Source organism: Leptodactylus fuscus, chromosome 5 (assembly GCF_031893055.1).
Source record: "Leptodactylus fuscus isolate aLepFus1 chromosome 5, aLepFus1.hap2, whole genome shotgun sequence".
In the NCBI taxonomy this organism is placed as follows: domain Eukaryota; kingdom Metazoa; phylum Chordata; class Amphibia; order Anura; family Leptodactylidae; genus Leptodactylus; species Leptodactylus fuscus.
Window position 1 is genome coordinate 21,502,406 of NC_134269.1, and position 27,313 is coordinate 21,529,718.

The window sequence follows — 27,313 nt, forward strand, 5'->3', positions numbered from 1 at the left end:
GGTCGTAGGCTGAATTCACATGGGTTTTTTTGGTCCGGATTTCGAAGTGGAATCCGCCTCAGAATTCGGCTCCAAAAAACGCCTCCCATTGACCTTAATGGCAGTCGTTCACTACTCTTTTCCACTAGTGTTTTTTTGCTGCTCGCGGAGAAAGTGAGGTGCCCTATCTTGATGTGGATGCAGTGCACCGACATCCAGTCACGGCTAGCCATTTTTTGGACCGACGCTGAGGCAGCCTCCGCATCAAAATCCGGTCCAAAAATACTCCATGTGAACTCACCCTTAGGCTTAGACCACGCGGGCCGTATCCGCAGCACTAAAGCACTGCGGGAAGAACCGCGGCGTGAACGCATTGTGGTTCTTTCCACAGCGCTTTTAAGAGAAAGTTCACAGAGTTTTCCTCTGCGGATTTTCGCTTAACATTATATATACGGGAAAGCCGCCGGTGTTTCCGTAGATATAATTGACATGCTGCGACTTGCAAAGCTGCAATGGCTTTGCAAATCACAGCATGTCCGCACTGCAATCTTTTCCACAAAGTGGGGACTTTGCCTGCACTGTACAACGCTGCGATTTTTCCAGGCAAATTGCAGCGTTTACGGTCCGTGGGGCCCCGGCCTTACTGTGGATTCTGACACAGTTAACCCTTTCATTGACAACTATCTAATTTTGTCTAAGGCTAAGTTCACGCCTGCGCTGGGCTAGTTGGACCGCTACAACAGCTCTCTGTGCAGGACTTTTATCTCCTCGTATTTTCGTTGGTCTCTGCAGCGCAGATGTGAACTTGTCCTAAGACTGTTTTCCAATAGAGCAGTTTGATCTGTTCACAAAGTATCGAAGATAGTTTTTACTGACAAAGTCATTCTTGAGATGAATCGCACCCACCTACCCTACTTCTTCTATTGCTCCATTCTCCTGTTCTGAGGTTCACGTGTCCATTGTAGGCACTTTGGACAGGGATCAGCATGGGCGCTCTGACCGGTCTGATGTTACTCACCTCCATACACAGCAAGCTGGGATCCCCTGTGTATTAGGACACTTTTCTATCATGGCCAGCTGTGGTTGGTGCCTACAACCTTTAGATGTCTTGGTCAATTGCAACTGAGACATCTATATAGCATGGAAATATATAAAACTTACAGATGTCATAACATGGTAATGGAAAGAAAGTTTAACATTTTTGAATTTTTGTAAATAAAAACTTTATAAATTTGGGATTACCGTGATTGTTCCACCGCACAGAATATAAGTCATGTGTCATTTTTACTGCATGCTGAATGACGTAAAAAAATTTGTTTTAAAATTGTCCAATTTTTTTAATTTTATTCCAATTTTGCTCTATTCTAAATTTGGTTCCAGATTCTCAGTCCAGCAAATGGAAAATTAAATAGTATTACTAGATAGTACAATTTGTCCTGTAAAAAATAAGTTCTAGCTTTCGGAGGGTGGAGAGGGAAAAAACAAAAAGCAAAATCAGAAAATCAATTTGACTTAAGGGGTTAATGCTATGTCTGGTCAGTGAAAGTGGATAGTAGAAGACATGGACACTACGTCAACAGAGTAAATACAGAGTCAGACAGTAGGTGGCTCCACCAGTGAATCATTAGCTCAGCACTATGTACAGAGCCCGGATAGCTCAGTCGGTAGAGCATCAGACTTTTAATCTGAGGGTCCAGGGTTCAAGTCCCTGTTCGGGCGCAAGATTTTAATAAAATTAAGTAAAGGTGTGAAAACCAAAGTGTTACTGGCAAAATGAAGACTGGAAAAGTCCATCTGCTCTCCTCATAGTACATTGCATTCTCTATAGCAAAAAGATATGAAACAATTCCAAAAGGTCTAGATTGGCAAGATTTAGGGGGAGGAATTTGCGGTGGGGATTTCACAGATTCCCATTGTTTCAATGGGAGACATAGATTGCAGCAGGATGCCGAAAAAAATAAGGGCAGTTGAATGGCAGGGTCACTCTGACCGGTCTGATATTACTCACCTCCATATACCGCAAGCTGTGACCCTCTGTGTATTATGACACCTTTCTATTATAGCCAGCAGGAACTTTTTCAGCAGTTTTGTACTACATTAGTGCTTTCCCTCCATGACATCAAAGAGCTTTGGGTGCCATTGACCTGGCCAGCAGTTCACCCATTGCCCATTTGTTGACCTTTCAAATGCTGCCTAATATACCCCACCCCTTGTTATGAGTTAGTAATATTCGCTTTACCCGTCTGTTTATTACTAGAGATGAGCAAACACTGTTCGGAACAGCACGCTCACAGCACGCTCCCATAGAAATGAATGGAAGCGGCCGGCACGCGGGGGTTAAGCGGCCGGCCGCCGGCAAAGTCTGCTTCCATTCATTTCTATGGGAGCGTGCTGTTCAGATCGGCTGATCCGAACAGTGTTCGCTTATCTCTATTTATTACCCATTAGCAACACATGACATACAAAAAAAATGACGTACAGAAAAAAAAACTGAGAAAAAAAGACAAATTGGACATAATTTCACTCAAAAATCCAAAAATGGGCTGGACAAAATTGTTGCCACCTTTTCAAAATTGTGGATAAGTAACTTTGTTTCAAGTATGTGATGCACATTAAATCTAACCTGTGGCAAGTAACAGGTGTGGGCAATATAAAAATCACACCTGAAAATAGATAATAAAGGAAAGAAGTTGGCACAATCCAGGAGGACCCAACTGCTGACACAGAGACATTTAAAAAAGGAAAAAAAACAACAGAAACTAGACTGCGGTTTGCCAAAATGCACGTGAGTAAGTCAATTTCGTTCTGGGAAAATGTTGTGGCCAGATAAGACCAAGATAGAGCTTTTTGGTAAAGCACATCATTCTACTGTTTACTGAAAACAGAATGAGGCCAGCAAAGAAAAGAACCCAACACCAAATGTCACATATGGTGGAGGGTCAAAGAGGTTTTGGGGTTGCTTTGCTGCCTCTGGCACTGGGTGCCCTGACTGTGTGCAAGGCATCATGAAATCTGAAGATTACCAAACATACTTCAAAAAAGCCTCCAGAAATAGATGGAAACAAAGAGCTGGAGAGATCGAGGTGTCAGCAATGAGTCCGGCTCTAAATCACATTGAACAACTGTGGAAAGCGGCCATTTTCTTGTGTCTGGTGGGCACACGCAGTCGGCTTTGCCCGAGGCCTAAAAATTTGAAGCCAACCCCCTGATGAAGACGTATGAAGACCCCGTTCCGGAAGAAGATGGAGGCGGAGCTGGAGAGTTCTCTCGCAGCATTGGCAACACCCCCCAGTGCTGTTTGAGTGCTGGGGCCCGCCCCCAGTGCTGCGAGAGAACTCAATTGCATATCCGCAAAAACGGGATTTTAACCGAACGGCGGGGCAGAAAAGACCTCTAAAGGTAGGAGAAGAATAGCCTTTCTTAAGGCTATTCCGTCGTGTCAACAAGAAAAAAAAGGTTTTTAATGGTAGAATCTCTTTAAAATTGCTGTTGGGAAAAGAGAAGGTGCCCCCCAAATATGAGAGACCTGGAACAGTTTTCGAAAGAAGGGTCCAAAATTCCAGTTGAGAGGTGTAAGAAGTTTGTTGAGATTTGTAGGAAGCGATTGATTTATTTTTTTACAAAGGGTGTGTAACTAAAAATTAAGTTGAGGGTGCCAGCTGTCACATGACTCTGAACAGAAAAATCAAAAAAATGGAGAGTGTAGAAGAAAACAAACGAAACACAAAATCAGAAAATCTATGTGGTTTAAGGGGTTAATGTCATGTCTGGTCAGTGAACATGGATAGCACAAGACATGGACACTACATAAATGGAGTATAATAGAGTCAGACAGTAGGTGGCTCCACCAGTGAATCTTTAGTAGAGGAGCCATGTACAGAGCCCGGATAGCTCAGTCGGTAGAGCATCAGACTTTTAATCTGAGGGTCCAGGGTTCAAGTCCCTGTTCAGGCGCAAGTTTTTAATAAAATTAAGCAAACATGTTAAAAACAAAATATTACTGGCAAAAAGAAGAATAGAAAAGTCTCTCCACTAGTACGCTACCTTCTCTATGATACAAAACAATTCTATAAGGTCTAGACTGGGAAGACTAAGGGCAAGTTCACATGGAGGAATTTGTTGCGAATTCTACAGATTGCAGCAAGACACTGAAAAAATAAGCGTCCTGCTCGATCTTGTTGTGGATTCTGCGGCCTGAGACTCCCCATTCATCTCTAGGCCTAAACAGCAGCAGAAAGCCACGACTCGTCCACAACACATCCATGTCGTGCTGTAATATCCCGCATGGTTAACCCTTTCATTGCCAATCATCTAAACTGGTATCCATCGCAGGTAGACCATGACTGGTCCTCTTCATTCTCTGCTGTGTGAACTTACCCCTCTCATACAAACAACCAAGTCTCCAGGCCAAGACACAGTGGCGTAACTACCACCATAGCAGCAAATGTAAAGCACCATGGAATTAATGGTGCTATATAAATAAATAATAATAATAATAGCAGCAGAGGCAGCTGGCACAGGGCCCGGGACATTAGGGGCCCGGTGACAGCTACCCCTGCTACCCTCGCTCTTATCACAGACAAACTGTTGTAACTGTGATAAGATCGGAGGAAAGCTTGTAGGACCTGTAGATGAAGGACCTTGTGTGACGTCAGCCGTCACATAACTAGGTGGGCGTGTCTTTATAGCCCGTGCAGTCCTGCAAGAGATGAAGAGTATAAATGTGCTGTTAGGTACTGAAGGGGAGGGGAATGTGAGATGCAAAATGGAGAGTGTGTGTGTGTCTGTATGTATGTGTGGTCTGGAGGAGGGGAGAGGACAGTGTCCTGATATCTGTGTATTAGGAGGAGGGGGAGGTCAGTGTCAGTAGATGGATCAGTACTCTACACATTGTTTGTATTCAGACTTGCCTGCAATTGCTGTTACTAATGACTGTCTAATAGTAGTCAGGGGGCGCTCTGTATATTATATTGTATTGTACTGAAGGGGAGGGGGATGTGAGATGCAGAATGGAGAGTGTGTGTGTGTGTCTGTGTTTGAGTGTGTATGTATGTGTGGTGTGGAGCAATTGAGGAGCAACAGTAACCTAGGGGCCGAGATGGAGGGGAGGACATGAAAATGGGGGTAGAGATGAGGGGTGCATGAAACTGGTGGCAGATGGAGGGAGGGCATGAAATGTCATGTGACATCTGTGCGTTATTAAAGATGGCCAACACCGCCAAAGACTGCAGCGGAGCCGGAGACAGATAAGTAACTTTTTTTTTTTATGTCTGTATCTCCCCTCGGTCTCCGATTATTATACTCTGGGGTCTGAAAATACCCCAGAGTATAATAATAGTTCATGGGTGTTCATTATGGGGCATAATACTGTGTGCAGGGGCCACAATGGGGTATAATAGAGCGCACAGGAATGCGGCGTGGAGGGGAGGGGGGCGGTCGGTCAAGCTCTTCGGTGTCGGTCAGGAAGCCCATGTCAAAAGTTCGCCACGGGGCCCCCGCCATTCCTAGTTACACCACTGCCTGCACAGTTAACATTTTCATTGCCAGTAATCTAACTTTGTCTATGGCTAGATTCATACCTATGCTGGGCTAGCTGAAGTCCTAAAACAATGCTTACTGGCGGACCCCACAAATTTTCATGGGGTCCACCTTTAAATGTTAAATTGCAAACATACATTGTACAGTAACACAGTGTAGGATGGAACACAGTACAGTATATAAACCACATATACAAGTGTTAGGATTGGGTCCCGAAGGCTTCCCGTCCAGCGCAGAGAGCCACCTGCGGGCCAATCTGAACCTCACCCTCGGCGTTGTGCAATAAGATGTCTGGAGTCTAAGTCCAGTTTTCGGCCCACTGAGCATGCTCAGACATTTTGGAGCCGCTCAGAGGCTGCCATTCTCTCCCTACTGAGCATGCTCAGACATTTTGGAGCCGCTCTGAGGCTAAGTCCCAGTTTGGCCATACTGAGCATGATCAGTGATGTTATGCCACCGCCCCTGTTGGGCGGGGACTTGCCTTTAAATAGTGTGAGCCGACGCCCACCTGGTGCTCACACTTTGCTTAATATATGTTGAGACAGGAGGTTAGGGCCAGGTTCCAGTCAATTCTAGGAGCTGAGTAGGGATCCAGCTAGTATTCCTTGGCTCTGCCCTTTGGAACCAGTCAACCCATTCCTAGTCCAACTGCTTTGTATCTCATTGCAGTTTAAGGAGTTTGTTATGTGGCTAACCAGGAGTGAAGTTAACCCCTGGCAGTCTTGTGTTTGCAGTAGAGTGAAGCACAGGCTAAGGCCTGGTTCTCCTGCTGTAAATAGCAGGGGCTTCTGACAAAGCTTCATTTGCTCAACTGCTATACATTGGCACGCTCCCCAGTGATGTTAACTGGAGAGACTCTGTTGCCACCTGTTCACATTTGTTTTGCACAACATCACTGCCAGTGCAGTTCAACTGGTGGTACATAATTCAGACATACGGCTGCCCATCCGGGCCTGTGGACCTCGCCGCAGTGCTCTACAGCTTAGTGGTTCTGGTTGTGTTATTATTTTTATATATACACACAGAACCATAACAACAAGTAGGAGAGAGGGACAATATAGAGTAAAGGCAGAGATCCTGCACCAGACATCACACCCTGCAACACATCATTATTCTGATAAAGCTTCTGATATAATCTATAAGTAACAGACACCTCTATGGGGAAAATACTGCTATATACAGAGGTCAATGTGGACAAGAGGGACAGTAATATAAGTAAGGATTCAGTCCTTACAGCCTGCCTACTGTGACTGAATGAGCTATTAGCATATTCACTCCCAGAATCCCCTGCTCTGTATTTCCTGTCTGCTGGTGTCTCCTTAGGCTTACTGACTACCCTGTATAAGGTGCTCCAGACCTCATCAATGTATCTTTAGCTTTGCGCAGTGGCAGTATCATAGCCCATGAGGTTTATCCGAGGCGTGATTATTGCTGATTGAAAACTTTACCCAATACCCCGCCATGATGACTTGAAATACAGTCAGCATTGGCAATTTTTGACAGTCTCTCAGGAGACTGAAATGTGATGTAAAGGACAGAGATTAATAAAATTTAAGGATTGTAGGAAGGTGTAAGGAGAACTTGTTGTCCATAATTACTTTACTGCTCTGTAGTTGTAACTTTTTTTGCATGGATGATTCTTCACAGTTCAGCCCTATCCAAACCTTTGGGAACAGACTGGTGATCAGTAGAGATGAGCGAACACTAAAATGTTCGAGGTTCGAAATTCGATTCGAACAGCCGCTCAATGTTCGTGTGTTCGAACGGGTTTCGAACCCCATTATAGTCTATGGGGAACAGATACTCGTTAAGGGGGAAACCCAAATCCGTGTCTGGAGGGTCACCAAGTCCACTATGACACCCCAGGAAATGATGCCAACACCTCTGGAATGACACTGGGACAGCAGGGGAAGCATGTCTGGGGGCATCTAACACACCAAAGACCCTCTATTACCCCAACATCACAGCCTAACAACTACACACTTTACACACTCAATACCACCTCTCTGACAGTAGGAAAACACCTTGAAACATGTGTATTTGGCACTTGCAGTGAGGAGAGCTTGTCACCAGCAGTGAATTTGGCCCTTGTAGTAAGTTGAGGTTGGCACCAACATTTGTTTTGAAAATCAGGGTGGATTGAGCCTCTAACCAGCAGAGTTTGGGCAAATTCATGGTGGAGGGAGCCTCTAAAAACCCCAGTTTGGACCAATTCATGGTGGAGGGAGCCTCTAACCAGCCCAGTTTGGGCAAATTCATGGTGGAGGGAGCCTCTAAAAAACCCAGTTTGGACCAATTCATGGTGGAGGGAGCCTCTAAAAAACCCAGTTTGGACCAATTCATGGTGGAGGGAGCCTCTAACCAGCCCAGTTTGGGCAAATTCATGGTGGAGGGAGCCTCTAACCAGCCCAGTTTGGACCAATTAATGGTGGAGGGAGCCTCTAACCAGCCCAGTTTGGACCAATTAATGGTGGAGGGAGCCTCTAACCACCCCAGTTTAGACCAATTCATGGTGGAGGGAGCCTCTAAACAGCCCAGTTTGGGCAAATTCATGGTGGAGGGAGCCTCTAAAAAACCCAGTTTGGACCAATTCATGGTGGAGGGAGCCTCTAACCAGCCCAGTTTGGACCAATTAATGGTGGAGGGAGCCTCTAAACAGCCAAGTTTGGACCAATTCATGGTGGAGGGAGCCTCTAAAAACCCCAGTTTGGACCAATTCATGGTGGAGGGAGCCTCTAACCAGCCCAGTTTGGGCAAATTCATGGTGGAGGGAGCCTCTAAACAGCCCAGTTTGGGCAAATTCATGGTGGAGGGAGCCTCTAACCAGCCCAGTTTGGACCAATTAATGGTGGAGGGAGCCTCTAACCAGCCCAGTTTGGACCAATTAATGGTGGAGGGAGCCTCTAACCAGCCCAGTTTGGACCAATTCATGGTGGAGGGAGCCTCTAACCACCCCAGTTTGGACCAATTCATGGTGGAGGGAGCCTCTAACCAGCCCAGTTTGGACCAATTCATGGTGGAGGGAGCCTCTAAAAAACCCAGTTTGGACCAATTCATGGTGGAGGGAGCCTCTAAACAGCCCAGTTTGGGCAAATTCATGGTGGAGGGAGCCTCTAAAAAACCCAGTTTGGACCAATTCATGGTGGAGGGAGCCTCTAACCAGCCCAGTTTGGACCAATTAATGGTGGAGGGAGCCTCTAAACAGCCAAGTTTGGACCAATTCATGGTGGAGGGAGCCTCTAAAAACCCCAGTTTGGACCAATTCATGGTGGAGGGAGCCTCTAACCAGCCCAGTTTGGACCAATTAATGGTGGAGGGAGCCTCTAACCAGCCCAGTTTGGACCAATTAATGGTGGAGGGAGCCTCTAACCACCCCAGTTTGGACCAATTCATGGTGGAGGGAGCCTCTAAACAGCCAAGTTTGGACCAATTCATGGTGAAGGGAGCCTCTAAAAACCCGTTTGGACCAATTCATGGTGGAGGGAGCCTCTAACCAGCCCAGTTTGGGCAAATTCATGGTGGAGGGAGCCTCTAAACAGCCCAGTTTGGGCAAATTCATGGTGGAGGGAGCCTCTAACCAGCCCAGTTTGGACCAATTAATGGTGGAGGGAGCCTCTAACCAGCCCAGTTTGGACCAATTAATGGTGGAGGGAGCCTCTAACCACCCCAGTTTGGACCAATTCATGGTGGAGGGAGCCTCTAAACAGCCAAGTTTGGACCAATTCATGGTGGAGGGAGCCTCTAAAAACCCCAGTTTGGACCAATTCATGGTGGAGGGAGCCTCTAACCAGCCCAGTTTGGACCAATTCATGGTGGAGGGAGCCTCTAAAAAACCCAGTTTGGACCAATTCATGGTGGAGGGAGCCTCTAAACAGCCCAGTTTGGGCAAATTCATGGTGGAGGGAGCCTCTAAAAAACCCAGTTTGGACCAATTCATGGTGGAGGGAGCCTCTAACCAGCCCAGTTTGGACCAATTAATGGTGGAGGGAGCCTCTAAACAGCCAAGTTTGGACCAATTCATGGTGGAGGGAGCCTCTAAAAACCCCAGTTTGGACCAATTCATGGTGGAGGGAGCCTCTAATCAGCCCAGTTTGGACCAATTAATGGTGGAGGGAGCCTCTAACCAGCCCAGTTTGGACCAATTAATGGTGGAGGGAGCCTCTAACCACCCCAGTTTGGACCAATTCATGGTGGAGGGAGCCTCTAAACAGCCAAGTTTGGACCAATTCATGGTGAAGGGAGCCTCTAAAAACCCGTTTGGACCAATTCATGGTGGAGGGAGCCTCTAACCAGCCCAGTTTGGGCAAATTCATGGTGGAGGGAGCCTCTAAACAGCCCAGTTTGGGCAAATTCATGGTGGAGGGAGCCTCTAACCAGCCCAGTTTGGACCAATTAATGGTGGAGGGAGCCTCTAACCAGCCCAGTTTGGACCAATTAATGGTGGAGGGAGCCTCTAACCACCCCAGTTTGGACCAATTCATGGTGGAGGGAGCCTCTAAACAGCCAAGTTTGGACCAATTCATGGTGGAGGGAGCCTCTAAAAACCCCAGTTTGGACCAATTCATGGTGGAGGGAGCCTCTAACCAGCCCAGTTTGGACCAATTAATGGTGGAGGGAGCCTCTAAACAGCCAAGTTTTGGGAAATTCATGGTGGAGGGAGCCTCTAACCAGCCCAGTTTGGACCAATTCATGGTGGAGGGAGCCTCTAAACAGCCCAGTTTGGGCAAATTCATGGTGGAGGGAGCCTCTAAAAAACCCAGTTTGGACCAATTCATGGTGGAGGGAGCCTCTAACCAGCCCAGTTTGGACCAATTAATGGTGGAGGGAGCCTCTAACCAGCCCAGTTTGGACCAATTAATGGTGGAGGGAGCCTCTAACCACCCCAGTTTGGACCAATTCATGGTGGAGGGAGCCTCTAAACAGCCAAGTTTGGACCAATTCATGGTGGAGGGAGCCTCTAAAAACCCCAGTTTGGACCAATTCATGGTGGAGGGAGCCTCTAACCAGCCCAGTTTGGGCAAATTCATGGTGGAGGGAGCCTCTAAACAGCCCAGTTTGGGCAAATTCATGGTGGAGGGAGCCTCTAAAAAACCCAGTTTGGACCAATTCATGGTGGAGGGAGCCTCTAAACAGCCAAGTTTGGACCAATTCATGGTGAAGGGAGCCTCTAAAAACCCGTTTGGACCAATTCATGGTGGAGGGAGCCTCTAACCAGCCCAGTTTGGGCAAATTCATGGTGGAGGGAGCCTCTAAACAGCCCAGTTTGGGCAAATTCATGGTGGAGGGAGCCTCTAACAAGCCCAGTTTGGACCAATTAATGGTGGAGGGAGCCTCTAACCAGCCCAGTTTGGACCAATTAATGGTGGAGGGAGCCTCTAACCACCCCAGTTTGGACCAATTCATGGTGGAGGGAGCCTCTAAACAGCCAAGTTTGGACCAATTCATGGTGGAGGGAGCCTCTAAAAACCCCAGTTTGGACCAATTCATGGTGGAGGGAGCCTCTAACCAGCCCAGTTTGGACCAATTAATGGTGGAGGGAGCCTCTAAACAGCCAAGTTTTGGGAAATTCATGGTGGAGGGAGCCTCTAACCAGCCCAGTTTGGACCAATTCATGGTGGAGGGAGCCTCTAAACAGCCCAGTTTGGGCAAATTCATGGTGGAGGGAGCCTCTAAAAAACCCAGTTTGGACCAATTCATGGTGGAGGGAGCCTCTAACCAGCCCAGTTTGGACCAATTAATGGTGGAGGGAGCCTCTAACCAGCCCAGTTTGGACCAATTAATGGTGGAGGGAGCCTCTAACCACCCCAGTTTGGACCAATTCATGGTGGAGGGAGCCTCTAAACAGCCAAGTTTGGACCAATTCATGGTGGAGGGAGCCTCTAAAAACCCCAGTTTGGACCAATTCATGGTGGAGGGAGCCTCTAACCAGCCCAGTTTGGGCAAATTCATGGTGGAGGGAGCCTCTAAACAGCCCAGTTTGGGCAAATTCATGGTGGAGGGAGCCTCTAAAAAACCCAGTTTGGACCAATTCATGGTGGAGGGAGCCTCTAACCAGCCCAGTTTGGACCAATTAATGGTGGAGGGAGCCTCTAAACAGCCAAGTTTGGACCAATTCATGGTGGAGGGAGCCTCTAAAAACCCCAGTTTGGACCAATTCATGGTGGAGGGAGCCTCTAACCAGCCCAGTTTGGGCAAATTCATGGTGGAGGGAGCCTCTAAACAGCCCAGTTTGGGCAAATTCATGGTGGAGGGAGCCTCTAACCAGCCCAGTTTGGACCAATTAATGGTGGAGGGAGCCTCTAACCAGCCCAGTTTGGACCAATTAATGGTGGAGGGAGCCTCTAACCAGCCCAGTTTGGACCAATTAATGGTGGAGGGAGCCTCTAACCAGCCCAGTTTGGACCAATTAATGGTGGAGGGAGCCTCTAACCAGCCCAGTTTGGACCAATTAATGGTGGAGGGAGCCTCTAATTACCCCAGTTTGGACCAATTCATGGTGGAGGGAGCCTCTAACCAGCCCAGTTTGGACCAATTCATGGTGGAGGGAGCCTCTAAAAAACCCAGTTTGGACCAATTCATGGTGGAGGGAGCCTCTAAACAGCCCAGTTTGGGCAAATTCATGGTGGAGGGAGCCTCTAAAAAACCCAGTTTGGACCAATTCATGGTGGAGGGAGCCTCTAACCAGCCCAGTTTGGACCAATTAATGGTGGAGGGAGCCTCTAAACAGCCAAGTTTGGACCAATTCATGGTGGAGGGAGCCTCTAAAAACCCCAGTTTGGACCAATTCATGGTGGAGGGAGCCTCTAACCAGCCCAGTTTGGACCAATTAATGGTGGAGGGAGCCTCTAACCAGCCCAGTTTGGACCAATTAATGGTGGAGGGAGCCTCTAACCACCCCAGTTTGGACCAATTCATGGTGGAGGGAGCCTCTAAACAGCCAAGTTTGGACCAATTCATGGTGAAGGGAGCCTCTAAAAACCCGTTTGGACCAATTCATGGTGGAGGGAGCCTCTAACCAGCCCAGTTTGGGCAAATTCATGGTGGAGGGAGCCTCTAAACAGCCCAGTTTGGGCAAATTCATGGTGGAGGGAGCCTCTAACCAGCCCAGTTTGGACCAATTAATGGTGGAGGGAGCCTCTAACCAGCCCAGTTTGGACCAATTAATGGTGGAGGGAGCCTCTAACCACCCCAGTTTGGACCAATTCATGGTGGAGGGAGCCTCTAAACAGCCCAGTTTGGGCAAATTCATGGTGGAGGGAGCCTCTAAACAGCCCAGTTTGGGCAAATTCATGGTGGAGGGAGCCTCTAAAAAACCCAGTTTGGACCAATTCATGGTGGAGGGAGCCTCTAACCAGCCCAGTTTGGACCAATTAATGGTGGAGGGAGCCTCTAAACAGCCAAGTTTGGACCAATTCATGGTGGAGGGAGCCTCTAAAAACCCCAGTTTGGACCAATTCATGGTGGAGGGAGCCTCTAACCAGCCCAGTTTGGGCAAATTCATGGTGGAGGGAGCCTCTAAACAGCCCAGTTTGGGCAAATTCATGGTGGAGGGAGCCTCTAACCAGCCCAGTTTGGACCAATTAATGGTGGAGGGAGCCTCTAACCAGCCCAGTTTGGACCAATTAATGGTGGAGGGAGCCTCTAACCAGCCCAGTTTGGACCAATTAATGGTGGAGGGAGCCTCTAACCAGCCCAGTTTGGACCAATTAATGGTGGAGGGAGCCTCTAACCAGCCCAGTTTGGACCAATTAATGGTGGAGGGAGCCTCTAACCACCCCAGTTTGGACCAATTCATGGTGGAGGGAGCCTCTAACCAGCCCAGTTTGGACCAATTCATGGTGGAGGGAGCCTCTAAAAAACCCAGTTTGGACCAATTCATGGTGGAGGGAGCCTCTAAACAGCCCAGTTTGGGCAAATTCATGGTGGAGGGAGCCTCTAAAAAACCCAGTTTGGACCAATTCATGGTGGAGGGAGCCTCTAACCAGCCCAGTTTGGACCAATTAATGGTGGAGGGAGCCTCTAAACAGCCAAGTTTGGACCAATTCATGGTGGAGGGAGCCTCTAAAAACCCCAGTTTGGACCAATTCATGGTGGAGGGAGCCTCTAACCAGCCCAGTTTGGACCAATTAATGGTGGAGGGAGCCTCTAACCAGCCCAGTTTGGACCAATTAATGGTGGAGGGAGCCTCTAACCACCCCAGTTTGGACCAATTCATGGTGGAGGGAGCCTCTAAACAGCCAAGTTTGGACCAATTCATGGTGAAGGGAGCCTCTAAAAACCCGTTTGGACCAATTCATGGTGGAGGGAGCCTCTAACCAGCCCAGTTTGGGCAAATTCATGGTGGAGGGAGCCTCTAAACAGCCCAGTTTGGGCAAATTCATGGTGGAGGGAGCCTCTAACCAGCCCAGTTTGGACCAATTAATGGTGGAGGGAGCCTCTAACCAGCCCAGTTTGGACCAATTAATGGTGGAGGGAGCCTCTAACCACCCCAGTTTGGACCAATTCATGGTGGAGGGAGCCTCTAAACAGCCAAGTTTGGACCAATTCATGGTGGAGGGAGCCTCTAAAAACCCCAGTTTGGACCAATTCATGGTGGAGGGAGCCTCTAACCAGCCCAGTTTGGGCAAATTCATGGTGGAGGGAGCCTCTAAACAGCCCAGTTTGGGCAAATTCATGGTGGAGGGAGCCTCTAACCAGCCCAGTTTGGACCAATTAATGGTGGAGGGAGCCTCTAACCAGCCCAGTTTGGACCAATTAATGGTGGAGGGAGCCTCTAACCAGCCCAGTTTGGACCAATTAATGGTGGAGGGAGCCTCTAACCACCCCAGTTTGGACCAATTCATGGTGGAGGGAGCCTCTAACCAGCCCAGTTTGGACCAATTCATGGTGGAGGGAGCCTCTAAAAAACCCAGTTTGGACCAATTCATGGTGGAGGGAGCCTCTAAACAGCCCAGTTTGGGCAAATTCATGGTGGAGGGAGCCTCTAAACAGCCCAGTTTGGGCAAATTCATGGTGGAGGGAGCCTCTAACCAGCCCAGTTTGGACCAATTAATGGTGGAGGGAGCCTCTAACCAGCCCAGTTTGGACCAATTCATGGTGGAGGGAGCCTCTAAACAGCCCAGTTTGGGCAAATTCATGGTGGAAGGAGCCTCTAACCAGCAGAGTTGTGGGAAAGCAGGGTGGAGGGAGCCTCTAACCAGCAGAGTTGGTGGAAATCAGGGTGGAGGGAGCCTCTAACCAGCAGAGTTGGGGGAAATCATGTTGGAGGGAGCCTAGTATTAGCAGAATTGTGCAACGCTTATGGTGGATGAGTATGAGGATGCGGAGGAATTGGAGAGGTTGAGTACAGACATGGAGTTTCATGTTGGGGTGCTTTACACAGGTGGGCACAAAAATGAAGGCTCTATCCAGTGGTGGTTCATTTTTATCAAAGTGAGCCGGTCGGCACTCTCAGCTGACAGACGGGTGCGCTTGTCAGTGATGATGCCACCGGCTGCACTGAACACCCTCTCAGATAGGACGCTGGCGGCAGGACAGGACAGCACCTCCAAGGCATATAGGGCAAGTTCAAGCCACAGGTCCAACTTCGACACCCAATACGTGTAGGGCGCAGAGGGGTCGGAGAGGACAGGGCTGTGGTCGGAAAGGTATTCCCGCAACATGCGCCTATACTTCTCACGCCTGGTGACACTAGGACCCTCCGTGGCGGCACTTTGGCGAGGGGGTGCCATCAAGGTGTCCCAGACCTTAGACAGTGTGCCCCTCGTTTGTGTGGACCGGTGAGAACTTGGTTGCCTACTGGAGGAACTGCCCTCCCTGCCGCCAACGTCACATGCTGGAAACATCTCCATCATATTCTGCACCAATTGCCTGTGGCAAGCATTGATGCGATTGGCCCTCCCCTCTACCGGAATAAAAGACGAGATGTTGTTTTTATACCGGGGGTCAAGGATAGCAAAGATCCAGTACTGGTTGTCCTCCATGATTTTGACAATACGCTTGTCGGTTGTAAAGCACCCCAACATGAACTCAGCCATGTCTGCCACAGTGTTAGTTGGCATGACTCCTCTGGCCCCACCGGAAAGTTCAATCTCCATTTCCTCCTCATCCTCCATGTCTACCCATCCGCGCTGCAACAATGGGACGATTCGAAGTTGCCCGGAAGCCTCCTGTATCACCATCACATCATCGGACAACTCTTCTTCCTCCTCCTCCTCCTCCTCCTCCATTAAACGCAGTGAAGCGGACAGATGTGTGGACCTACTCTCCAGCTGTGACGGATCGGATGCTATCCCTAACTCCTCTGTGTGATCTGAGTTATCCCTGATGTCAATCAGGGATTCTCTCAGAACACACAAGAGCGGGATTGTAAGGCTCACCATCGCATCCTCAGAGCTCACCCTCCTTGTGGACTCCTCAAAGACCCGTAGGATGTCACAAAGGTCTCTCATCCATGGCCACTCATGGATGTGAAACTGAGGCAGCTGACTTTGTGGCACCCTAGGGTTTTGTAGCTGGTATTCCATCAAAGGTCTCTGCTGCTCAACCACTCTATTCAACATCTGAAACGTTGAGTTCCAGCGTGTGGGGACGTCGCACAAAAGCCGGTGTTGTGGCACATGCAGGCGTTGCTGGAGAGATTTTAAGCTAGCAGCGGCTACTGTCGACTTGCGAAAGTGGGCGCACATGCGCCGCACTTTCACCAGTAGCTCTGGAACATTGGGGTAGCTCTTTAGGAAACGTTGCACCACTAGGTTGAAGACGTGGGCCAGACATGGAACATGTTGGAGTCCGGCAAGCTCCAGAGCTGCTACCAGGTTCCGGCCGTTATCACAAACGACCATGCCTGGGCCCAGGTGCAGCGGCTCAAACCATATTGCCGTCTCATCGAGGAGGGCATCCCTCACCTCGGAGGCAGTGTGCTGTCTGTCCCCCAAGCTGATCAGCTTCAGCACAGCCTGCTGACGTCTACCAACGCCAGTGCTGCAACGTTTCCAACTCGTAGCTGGGGTCAATCTAACAGCGGAGGAGGAGGCGGTGGCGGAGGAGGAGGCGGTGGCGGAGGAGGAGGCGGTAGAGGAGGAGGAGGAGGGGGGTGTTCTTCTCGTGTCCCTGCCAGGAATGTTAGGCGGGGAGACGAGGTACACCGGGCCAGTTTGGGAAGCAGTCCCAGCCTCAACTACATTCACCCAGTGTGCCGTCAGTGAAATGTAGCGTCCCTGTCCGCATGCACTTGTCCACGCGTCGGTGGTCAAGTGGACCTTTGTGCAAAGCGCGGAACTAAGGGCCCGCCTGATAATAATAATAATAATACATTTTATTTATATAGCGCCAACATATTCCGCAGCGCTGTACAATTTATAGGGTTCAGATACAGACATACATAACAAAGAACGTCATTTCACACAATGGGACTGAGGGCCCTGCTCAAAAGAGCTTACAATCTATGAGGTAGAGAGGGTGACACAAGAGGTAGCAGGGGCGGCATTGCTTATACAGTGTTCAGACAATTTTGTGCATTAGGAATTGTGATAGGCTTGTCTGAAAAGATGCGTCTTTAGTTTGCGTTTGAAACTGTAGAAGTTGGGAGTTAATCTGATTGTCCGGGGTAGAGCATTCCAGAGAAGAGGTGCAGCTCGGGAGAAGTCTTGTATACGAGCGTGGGAGGTTCTGATAATAGAGGATGTAAGTGTTAGGTCATTGAGTGAGCGGAGAGCACGGGTTGGGCGGTAGACAGAGATGAGGGAAGAAATGTAGGGAGGTGCGGCATTATGGAGAGCCTTGTGGATGAGAGTAATAACTTTATATTTTATTCTATAATGAATAGGCAGCCAATGTAGCGACTGGCACAGACCGGAGGCATCGCTGTAGCGTCTAGCCTGATAGATGAGCCTGGCCGCTGCATTCAGAATAGATTGTAGAGGAGAGAGTTTAGTGAGGGGAAGACCGATTAGTAAGGAATTACAGTAGTCAAGGCGAGAATGAATCAGAGAGACAATAAGTGTCTTTAGTGTATCTCTGGTAAGGAAAGGGCGTATTCTGGAGATGTTTTTGAGGTGGAGGTGACATGAACGTGCGAGTGATTCAATATGAGGGGTGAAGGAAAGGTCTGCGTCAAATATGACCCCAAGGCAGCGGGCATGCTGCCTAGGAGTTATAGTAAGGCCTGAGACTGCAATGGATATATCAGGGACAGATCTGTTAGATGGTGGAAACAGTAGTAGTTCAGTCTTAGAGAGATTTAGTTTCAGATAGAGCGAGGACATGATATTAGAGACAGCAGAGAGACAGTCACTGGTGTTCTGAATGAGTGCAGGGGTGATGTCACGGGAAGATGTGTATAATTGGGTGTCATCAGCATAAAGATGGTACTGATGTTGAGTGACACGTGCTGGTGCAAGGCGGGGACGGCACACCGGGAGAAGTAGTGACGGCTAGGGACGGCATAGCGAGGTGCCGCAGTTGCCATCAGGTCCAGGAAGGCGGGAGTTTCAACAAGCCGGAACGCCAACATCTCCTGGGCCAGCAGTTTAGCGATGTTGGCGTTCAAGGCTTGCGCGTGTGGGTGGTTAGCAGTGTATTTCTGCCGCCGCTCCAATGTCTGAGAGATGGTGGGTTGTTGTAAAGAAACGCCTGATGGTGCCTTTGATGGTGCAGGAGAAGGAGATAAGACAGGACCAGGGGAGGATGAGGTAGAAGTCAACAAAGTGGCGGAGGCAGATGAAGTGGTGTCCTGGCTCGTCCTCTGGAGTGCATCGCCAGCACAGTCAGCAGTGGCAGTGGCAGAGGCAGAGGCAGTGGCAGAGGCAGTGGCAGTGGCGTGAACGGCAGGCGGCCTTTGTCCTGCCGTTGCTGCCTGCCACTGATTCCAGTGCTTGGATTCCAAATGACGGCGCATTGAAGTGGTGGACAGGTTGCTCTTCTCAGAGCCCCTAATCAATTTCGAGAGGCAAATTGTGCAGACAACACTATATCTGTCCTCGGCGCATTCCTTGAAAAAACTCCACACCTTCGAGAAACGTGCCCTCGAGGTGGGAGTTTTTCGGGGCTGGGTACGAACTGGAACATCTTGGGAGATTCCGGGTGTGGCCTGGCTTCGCCTAAGCTGCTGACCTCTGCCTCTGCCTCTAGCTACCCTTTTTGGTGCTGCACCTGCCTCAACATCCACACTACTTTCCCTGCTTGACATCCCCCCTGTCCAGGTCGGGTCAGTGTCCTCATCATCCACCACTTCCTCTTCCAACTCCTGTCTCATCTCCTCCTCCCGCACAATGCGCCGGTCAACTGGATGCCCTGACGGCAACTGCGTCACATCATCGTCGATGAGGGTGGGTTGCTGGTCATCCACCACCAAATCGAACGGAGATGGAGGAGACTCTAGTGTTTGAGCATCTGGACACAGATGCTCCTCTGTTAGGTTCGTGGAATCGTGACGTGGAGAGGCAGGTTGAGGGACAATGAAAGGAGCGGAGAACAGCTCTGGGGAGCAGGGACAGTTTGGGTTATTGTTCTGTAAAGCTTCGGAATTTTGGGAGGAAGGAAGACAAGACTGTTGGGTAATAGGAGGAGAGGAGGCAGAGTCTGACTGGCTGCTGGACAATGTGCTGTAAGCGTTCTCTGACAGCCATTGCAAGACCTGTTCCTGGTTCTCGGGCCTACTAAGGTTTGTACCCTGCAGTTTAGTTAATGTGGCAAGCAACCCTGGCACTGTGGAGTGGCGCAATGCTTGCTGCCCCACAGGAGTAGGCACGGGACGCCCTGTGGCTTCACTGCTACCTTGCTCCCCAGAACCATTCCCCCGACCTCGCCCACGGCCTCGTCCACGTCCCTTTCCGGGAGCCTTGCGCATTTTGAATTCCTAGTTAGAAATTGGCACTGTATACCAGTAGTAAAAATTGTGGGTGCACGTAACCCCAATATATTCTTTGAATTCCCAGTCAGACACTGGCACTATATGGCAGTAGCAAGAAATGAGGGTATTTATAACCCCAATATATTCTTTGAATTCCCAGTCAGACAATGGCACTGTATACCAGTAGTAAAAATTGTGGGTGCACGTAACCCCAATATATTCTTTGAATTACCAGTCAGAAACTGGCACTATATGGCAGTAGCAAGAAATGAGGGTATTTGTATTCCCAATATACTCTTTGAATTCCCAGTCAGACAATGGCACTGTATACCAGTAGTAAAAATTGTGGGTGCACGTAACCCCAATATATTCTTTGAATTACCAGTCAGAAACTGGCACTATATGGCAGTAGCAAGAAATGAGGGTATTTATAAACCCAATATATTCTTTGAATTCCCAGTCAGACAATGGCACTGTATACCAGTAGTAAAAATTGTGGGTGCACGTAACCCCAATATATTCTTTGAATTCCCAGTCAGAAACTGGCACTATATGGCAGTAGCAAGAAATGAGGGTATTTGTATTCCCAATATACTCTTTGAATTCCCAGTCAGACAATGGCACTGTATACCAGTAGTAAAAATTGTGGGTGCACGTAACCCCAATATATTCTTTGAATTACCAGTCAGAAACTGGCACTATATGGCAGTAGCAAGAAATGAGGGTATTTATAACCCCAATATATTCTTTGAATTCCCAGTCAGACAATGGCACTGTATACCAGTAGTAAAAATTGTGGGTGCACGTAACCCCAATATATTCTTTGAATTCCCAGTCAGAAACTGGCACTATATGGCAGTAGCAAGAAATGAGGGTATTTGTATTCCCAATATACTCTTTGAATTCCCAGTCAGACAATGGCACTGTATACCAGTAGTAAAAATTGTGGGTGCACGTAACCCCAATATATTCTTTGAATTACCAGTCAGAAACTGGCACTATATGGCAGTAGCAAGAAATGAGGGTATTTGTATTCCCAATATACTCTTTGAATTCCCAGTCAGACAATGGCACTGTATACCAATAGTAAAAATTGTGGGTGCACGTAACCCCAATATATTCTTTGAATTACCAGTCAGAAACTGGCACTATATGGCAGTAGCAAGAAATGAGGGTATTTATAACCCCAATATATTCTTTGAATTCCCAGTCAGACAATGGCACTGTATACCAGTAGTAAAAATTGTGGGTGCACGTAACCCCAATATATTCTTTGAATTACCAGTCAGAAACTGGCACTATATGGCAGTAGCAAGAAATGAGGGTATTTGTATTCCCAATATACTCTTTGAATTCCCAGTCAGACAATGGCACTGTATACCAGTAGTAAAAATTGTGGGTGCACGTAACCCCAATATATTCTTTGAATTACCAGTCAGAAACTGGCACTATATGGCAGTAGCAAGAAATGAGGGTATTTATAACCCCAATATATTCTTTGAATTCCCAGTCAGACAATGGCACTGTATACCAGTAGTAAAAATTGTGGGTGCACGTAACCCCAATATATTCTTTGAATTCCCAGTCAGACACTGGCACTATATGGCAGTAGCAAGAAATGAGGGTATTTGTATTCCCAATATACTCTTTGAATTCCCAGTCAGACAATGGCACTGTATACCAGTAGTAAAAATTGTGGGTGCACGTAACCCCAATATATTCTTTGAATTACCAGTCAGAAACTGGCACTATATGGCAGTAGCAAGAAATGAGGGTATTTATAACCCCAATATATTCTTTGAATTCCCAGTCAGACAATGGCACTGTATACCAGTAGTAAAAATTGTGGGTGCACGTAACCCCAATATATTCTTTGAATTACCAGTCAGAAACTGGCACTATATGGCAGTAGCAAGAAATGAGGGTATTTGTATTCCCAATATACTCTTTGAATTCCCAGTCGGACAATGGCACTGTATACCAGTAGTAAAAATTGTGGGTGCACGTAACCCCAATATATTCTTTGAATTACCAGTCAGAAACTGGCACTATATGGCAGTAGCAAGAAATGAGGGTATTTATAACCCCAATATATTCTTTGAATTCCCAGTCAGACAATGGCACTGTATACCAGTAGTAAAAATTGTGGGTGCACGTAACCCCAATATATTCTTTGAATTCCCAGTCAGAAACTGGCACTATATGGCAGTAGCAAGAAATGAGGGTATTTGTATTCCCAATATACTCTTTGAATTCCCAGTCAAACAATGGCACTGTATACCAGTAGTAAAAATTGTGGGTGCACGTAACCCCAATATATTCTTTGAATTACCAGTCAGAAACTGGCACTATATGGCAGTAGCAAGAAATGAGGGTATTTATAACCCCAATATATTCTTTGAATTCCCAGTCAGACAATGGCACTGTATACCAGTAGTAAAAATTGTGGGTGCACGTAACCCCAATATATTCTTTGAATTACCAGTCAGAAACTGGCACTATATGGCAGTAGCAAGAAATGAGGGTATTTGTATTCCCAATATACTCTTTGAATTCCCAGTCAGACAATGGCACTGTATACCAGTAGTAAAAATTGTGGGTGCACGTAACCCCAATATATTCTTTGAATTACCAGTCAGAAACTGGCACTATATGGCAGTAGCAAGAAATGAGGGTATTTATAACCCCAATATATTCTTTGAATTCCCAGTCAGACAATGGCACTGTATACCAGTAGTAAAAATTGTGGGTGCACGTAACCCCAATATATTCTTTGAATTCCCAGTCAGAAACTGGCACTATATGGCAGTAGCAAGAAATGAGGGTATTTGTATTCCCAATATACTCTTTGAATTCCCAGTCAAACAATGGCACTGTATACCAGTAGTAAAAATTGTGGGTGCACGTAACCCCAATATATTCTTTGAATTACCAGTCAGAAACTGGCACTATATGGCAGTAGCAAGAAATGAGGGTATTTATAACCCCAATATATTCTTTGAATTCCCAGTCAGACAATGGCACTGTATACCAGTAGTAAAAATTGTGGGTGCACGTAACCCCAATATATTCTTTGAATTACCAGTCAGAAACTGGCACTATATGGCAGTAGCAAGAAATGAGGGTATTTGTATTCCCAATATATTCTTTGAATTCCCAGTCAGACAATGGCACTGTATACCAGTAGTAAAAATTGTGGGTGCACGTAACCCCAATATATTCTTTGAATTACCAGTCAGACACTGGCACTATATGGCAGTAGCAAGAAATGAGGGTATTTGTATTCCCAATATATTCTTTGAATTCCCAGTCAGACAATGGCACTGTATACCAGTAGTAAAAATTGTGGGTGCACGTAACCCCAATATATTCTTTGAATTACCAGTCAGAAACTGGCACTATATGGCAGTAGCAAGAAATGAGGGTATTTGTATTCCCAATATACTCTTTGAATTCCCAGTCAGACAATGGCACTGTATACCAGTAGTAAAAATTGTGGGTGCACGTAACCCCAATATATTCTTTGAATTACCAGTCAGAAACTGGCACTATATGGCAGTAGCAAGAAATGAGGGTATTTATAACCCCAATATATTCTTTGAATTCCCAGTCAGACAATGGCACTGTATACCAGTAGTAAAAATTGTGGGTGCACGTAACCCCAATATATTCTTTGAATTCCCAGTCAGAAACTGGCACTATATGGCAGTAGCAAGAAATGAGGGTATTTGTATTCCCAATATACTCTTTGAATTCCCAGTCAAACAATGGCACTGTATACCAGTAGTAAAAATTGTGGGTGCACGTAACCCCAATATATTCTTTGAATTACCAGTCAGAAACTGGCACTATATGGCAGTAGCAAGAAATGAGGGTATTTATAACCCCAATATATTCTTTGAATTCCCAGTCAGACAATGGCACTGTATACCAGTAGTAAAAATTGTGGGTGCACGTAACCCCAATATATTCTTTGAATTACCAGTCAGAAACTGGCACTATATGGCAGTAGCAAGAAATGAGGGTATTTGTATTCCCAATATACTCTTTGAATTCCCAGTCAGACAATGGCACTGTATACCAGTAGTAAAAATTGTGGGTGCACGTAACCCCAATATATTCTTTGAATTACCAGTCAGAAACTGGCACTATATGGCAGTAGCAAGAAATGAGGGTATTTATAACCCCAATATATTCTTTGAATTCCCAGTCAGACAATGGCACTGTATACCAGTAGTAAAAATTGTGGGTGCACGTAACCCCAATATATTCTTTGAATTCCCAGTCAGACACTGGCACTATATGGCAGTAGCAAGAAATGAGGGTATTTGTATTCCCAATATATTCTTTGAATTCCCAGTCAGACAATGGCACTGTATACCAGTAGTAAAAATTGTGGGTGCACGTAACCCCAATATATTCTTTGAATTACCAGTCAGACACTGGCACTATATGGCAGTAGCAAGAAATGAGGGTATTTGTATTCCCAATATATTCTTTGAATTCCCAGTCAGACAATGGCACTGTATACCAGTAGTAAAAATTGTGGGTGCACGTAACCCCAATATATTCTTTGAATTCCCAGTCAGACACTGGCACTATATGGCAGTAGCAAGAAATGAGGGTATTTGTATTCCCAATATATTCTTTGAATTCCCAGTCAGACAATGGCACTGTATACCAGTAGTAAAAATTGTGGGTGCACGTAACCCCAATATATTCTTTGAATTCCCAGTCAGACACTGGCACTATATGGCAGTAGCAAGAAATGAGGGTATTTGTATTCCCAATATATTCTTTGAATTCCCAGTCAGACAATGGCACTGTATACCAGTAGTAAAAATTGTGGGTGCACGTAACCCCAATATATTCTTTGAATTACCAGTCAGAAACTGGCACTATATGGCAGTAGCAAGAAATGAGGGTATTTGTATTCCCAATATATTCTTTGAATTCCCAGTCAGACAATGGCACTGTATACCAGTAGTAAAAATTGTGGGTGTATATAGCCCCAATTCTATTGCTAGGGGACTTGCAGGGTATTTCTGGGGTGAAGGTGGGGGGGCACACCGTTGGAACGGGTATCGGGGTATATATCGGGTATACGGGAATACACTGACAGTGTATTCCATTCAGGATCCTGGGAAAGCTGGGTTGCGGCGATTGAGCCCGTCAGTGCCACGTTACACTGACAAGCTTCTCCCTGGAATTTAGCTCTTACAAGAGCTGTTGGTTGTCTTCTCCTTCCTATCCTAGCCTGTCCCTGCCTACCCAGAATCTAAGCCCTAGCTAGCTGGACGGAAACCTCCGTCCTCGGTGAATTGCAAGCTCAGAATGACGCGAAGCTGGGCGTCGCTGTTCTTTTAAATTAGAGGTCACATGTTTTCGGCAGCCAATGGGTTTTGCCTACTTTTTTCAACGTCACCGGTGTCGTAGTTCCTGTCCCACCTACCCTGCGCTGTTATTGGAGCAAAAAAGGCGCCAGGGAAGGTGGGAGGGGAATCGAGTAATGGCGCACTTTACCACGCGGTGTTCGATTCGATTCGAACATGCCGAACAGCCTAATATCCGATCGAACATGAGTTCGATAGAACACTGTTCGCTCATCTCTAGTGATCAGACTCCCAAGTCTAAAAAAAAAAAAAAAATTTCTAAAACAATAAAAAAAAATCCAAGAATGTAAATCCCCCCCTGCTCCCTGGACTGGACATTAAAATAAGCAAAGGAAAACGAACATAAGCAAATTACATATCCCGATGTCCGAAATGCCTGACGCTAGTTTCACACTTGCGCCTGGTGTCCGATTGCTTACAAACCATTTAAAAAAAAAACAACAAACACGGTTTGTACAAAAAGGATTTAGAATTTTTTAACATTTTTAAAAGTTTTGAATTTTGTAAATTAAACATAATAAAAATGATATAAATTTGGTATTCCCGTGATCGTCCCGCCCCACAGAATATAGGGAAAGTGTCATTTCCGCACGGTGAACGCTCTAAAAATTACGTCTTTAAGAAGATTACCAATTGCGGGTTTTTATATAGTACTGTAAAAAAGAAGCTTTCATAGGACTGTCAGCAGAAAAATAAAAAAGTTATAGCTTTTAGAAAGTCGAGAAGGAAAAAAAACGAAATGCAAAATCAGAAAATCAATGTGATTAAGGGGTTAATGCGATGTATGATCAGTGAATACGATAGAAGAAGACGGTGAGCTACATAAACAAAGTAATAGCAGTCGGACAGTAGGTGGCTCCACCAGTGAGTCATTAGCTTACTGCTGTGTATAGAGCCCGGATAGCTCAGTCGGTAGAGCATCAGACTTTTAATCTGAGGGTCCAGGGTTCAAGTCCCTGTTCGGGCGCAAGATTTTAATAAAATTAAGTAAACATATTTATGGACATGGATGGGAATCATGTATAACCCGGATATCATCCAAGTGCGTTGTGCTATAAAATCCTGCGAAGTTAACCCTATCATTACCAATAATCTAAATTTGTCTAAGGCTAGGTTCATACCAGTGTTGGGCTAGTTGTAGCAGTAAAACAGCAGTTACCATGGACCCCACAGATTATAATGGTGTCCACATTACATGTTACATTACAAACATACAATGTACTGTGATATAGAGTTGTTTTATAGATAGGTTCCTAGGAGCCCTGACAGTGTTCTACACTATGTTTTATAGATAGGTTCCTAGGAGCCCTGACAGTGTCATACACTATGTTTTATAGATAGGTCCCTAGGAGCCCTGACAGTGTCCTACACTATGTTTTATAGATAGGTTCCTAGGAGCCCTGACAGTATTCTACATTATGTTTTATAGATAGGTTCCTAGGAGGCAATGATGTTGGGATTTTACCCAAGAGACTGTACCTGGTAAAAATCCCAACATCCTTGCAAACAAAGGCCTCTGAGAAGGTCGGCATGATGTTAAAGGGAGTGCCCTCTATTGGTTTGCTTGACTGAAACGCTGTCTTCCTAATTACATCATGAAAGATAGACTTGCACATTCTCAGTCAGCGCCCTCTATTGGTGTGCATACTTGAGGCACTGGCATCCTAATTACATCATGGAAGTCAGATTTGCATATTCTTCCCATGTTCCTTTGCACAGTGGAGCGCTCATGGCTTAATAAGACTCCACACACCTAAATGGTGGTTCTCTCCCTATAGAGTGACGATATCCCCTCAACTAAGTTTATTCACAAATTCATTGGTAAATTGCAAACATTCACTGTACTGCGACACTGTATAGGATGGAACTTAGTACAGTAAATATCCCAGATATACTAAGTAGCGCATAAGTACAACATAGAGTAAAGGCAGAGATCCTGCACTAGACATCACACATCAATATATGTTTCATCTATCTATAATCAATAAGTAACAGACTCGTCTATGGGGGACATATTGATCTATACAGAGGTCAATGTGGACAAGAGGGACAGTAATACAAGTAAGGATTCAGTCCTTACAGCCTGCCTACTGTGACTGAATGAGCTATTTGCATATTCACTCCCAGAATCCCCTGCTCTGTATTTCCTGTCTGCTGGTGTCTCCTTAGGCTTACTGACTACCCTGTATAAGGTGCTCCAGACCTCACCAGTATATCTTTAGCTTTGCGCAGTGGTAGCATCATAGCCCATGAGGTTTATCCGAGGCGTGATTATTGCTGATTGAAAACTTTACCCAATACCCCGCCATGATGACTTGAAATACAGTCAGCATTGGCAATTTTTCACAGTCTCTCAGGAGATTGATATGTGTTGTAAAGGACAGAGATGGTAGTGTTATGGTGCTATCTTATACCTTGTTCTCATTTGTATGCCGAATAGGGGCATTGCAAAATAATGCAAAGCCACAAGTGGATTTGTTCAAATAACTACCCTAGGTGCCATGATAAATTTGTATTTTCATATGTAGAACTTAACTTTCTGATGATTTGT

At 46.5% G+C, this 27,313-nt stretch overlaps 4 non-coding genes across 4 annotated transcripts; all 4 read left to right on the top strand.

The window, feature by feature from the left end:
- The first annotated feature begins 1,625 nt into the window (after window positions 1–1,625).
- Window positions 1,626–1,698, top strand: TRNAK-UUU (transfer RNA lysine (anticodon UUU)). Its single transcript has one exon. It is a non-coding gene; the product is annotated as a tRNA-Lys (tRNA).
- Window positions 1,699–6,891: 5,193 nt separating this feature from the next.
- On the top strand, window positions 6,892–7,032 carry LOC142205819 (U4 spliceosomal RNA). Its single transcript, XR_012716779.1, has one exon. It is a non-coding gene; the product is annotated as a U4 spliceosomal RNA (small nuclear RNA).
- Window positions 7,033–25,656: 18,624 nt separating this feature from the next.
- Window positions 25,657–25,729, top strand: TRNAK-UUU (transfer RNA lysine (anticodon UUU)). The gene has a single exon. It is a non-coding gene; the product is annotated as a tRNA-Lys (tRNA).
- Window positions 25,730–26,982: 1,253 nt separating this feature from the next.
- Window positions 26,983–27,123, top strand: LOC142205912 (U4 spliceosomal RNA). The gene has a single exon (XR_012716866.1). It is a non-coding gene; the product is annotated as a U4 spliceosomal RNA (small nuclear RNA).
- Window positions 27,124–27,313: the final 190 nt, after the last annotated feature.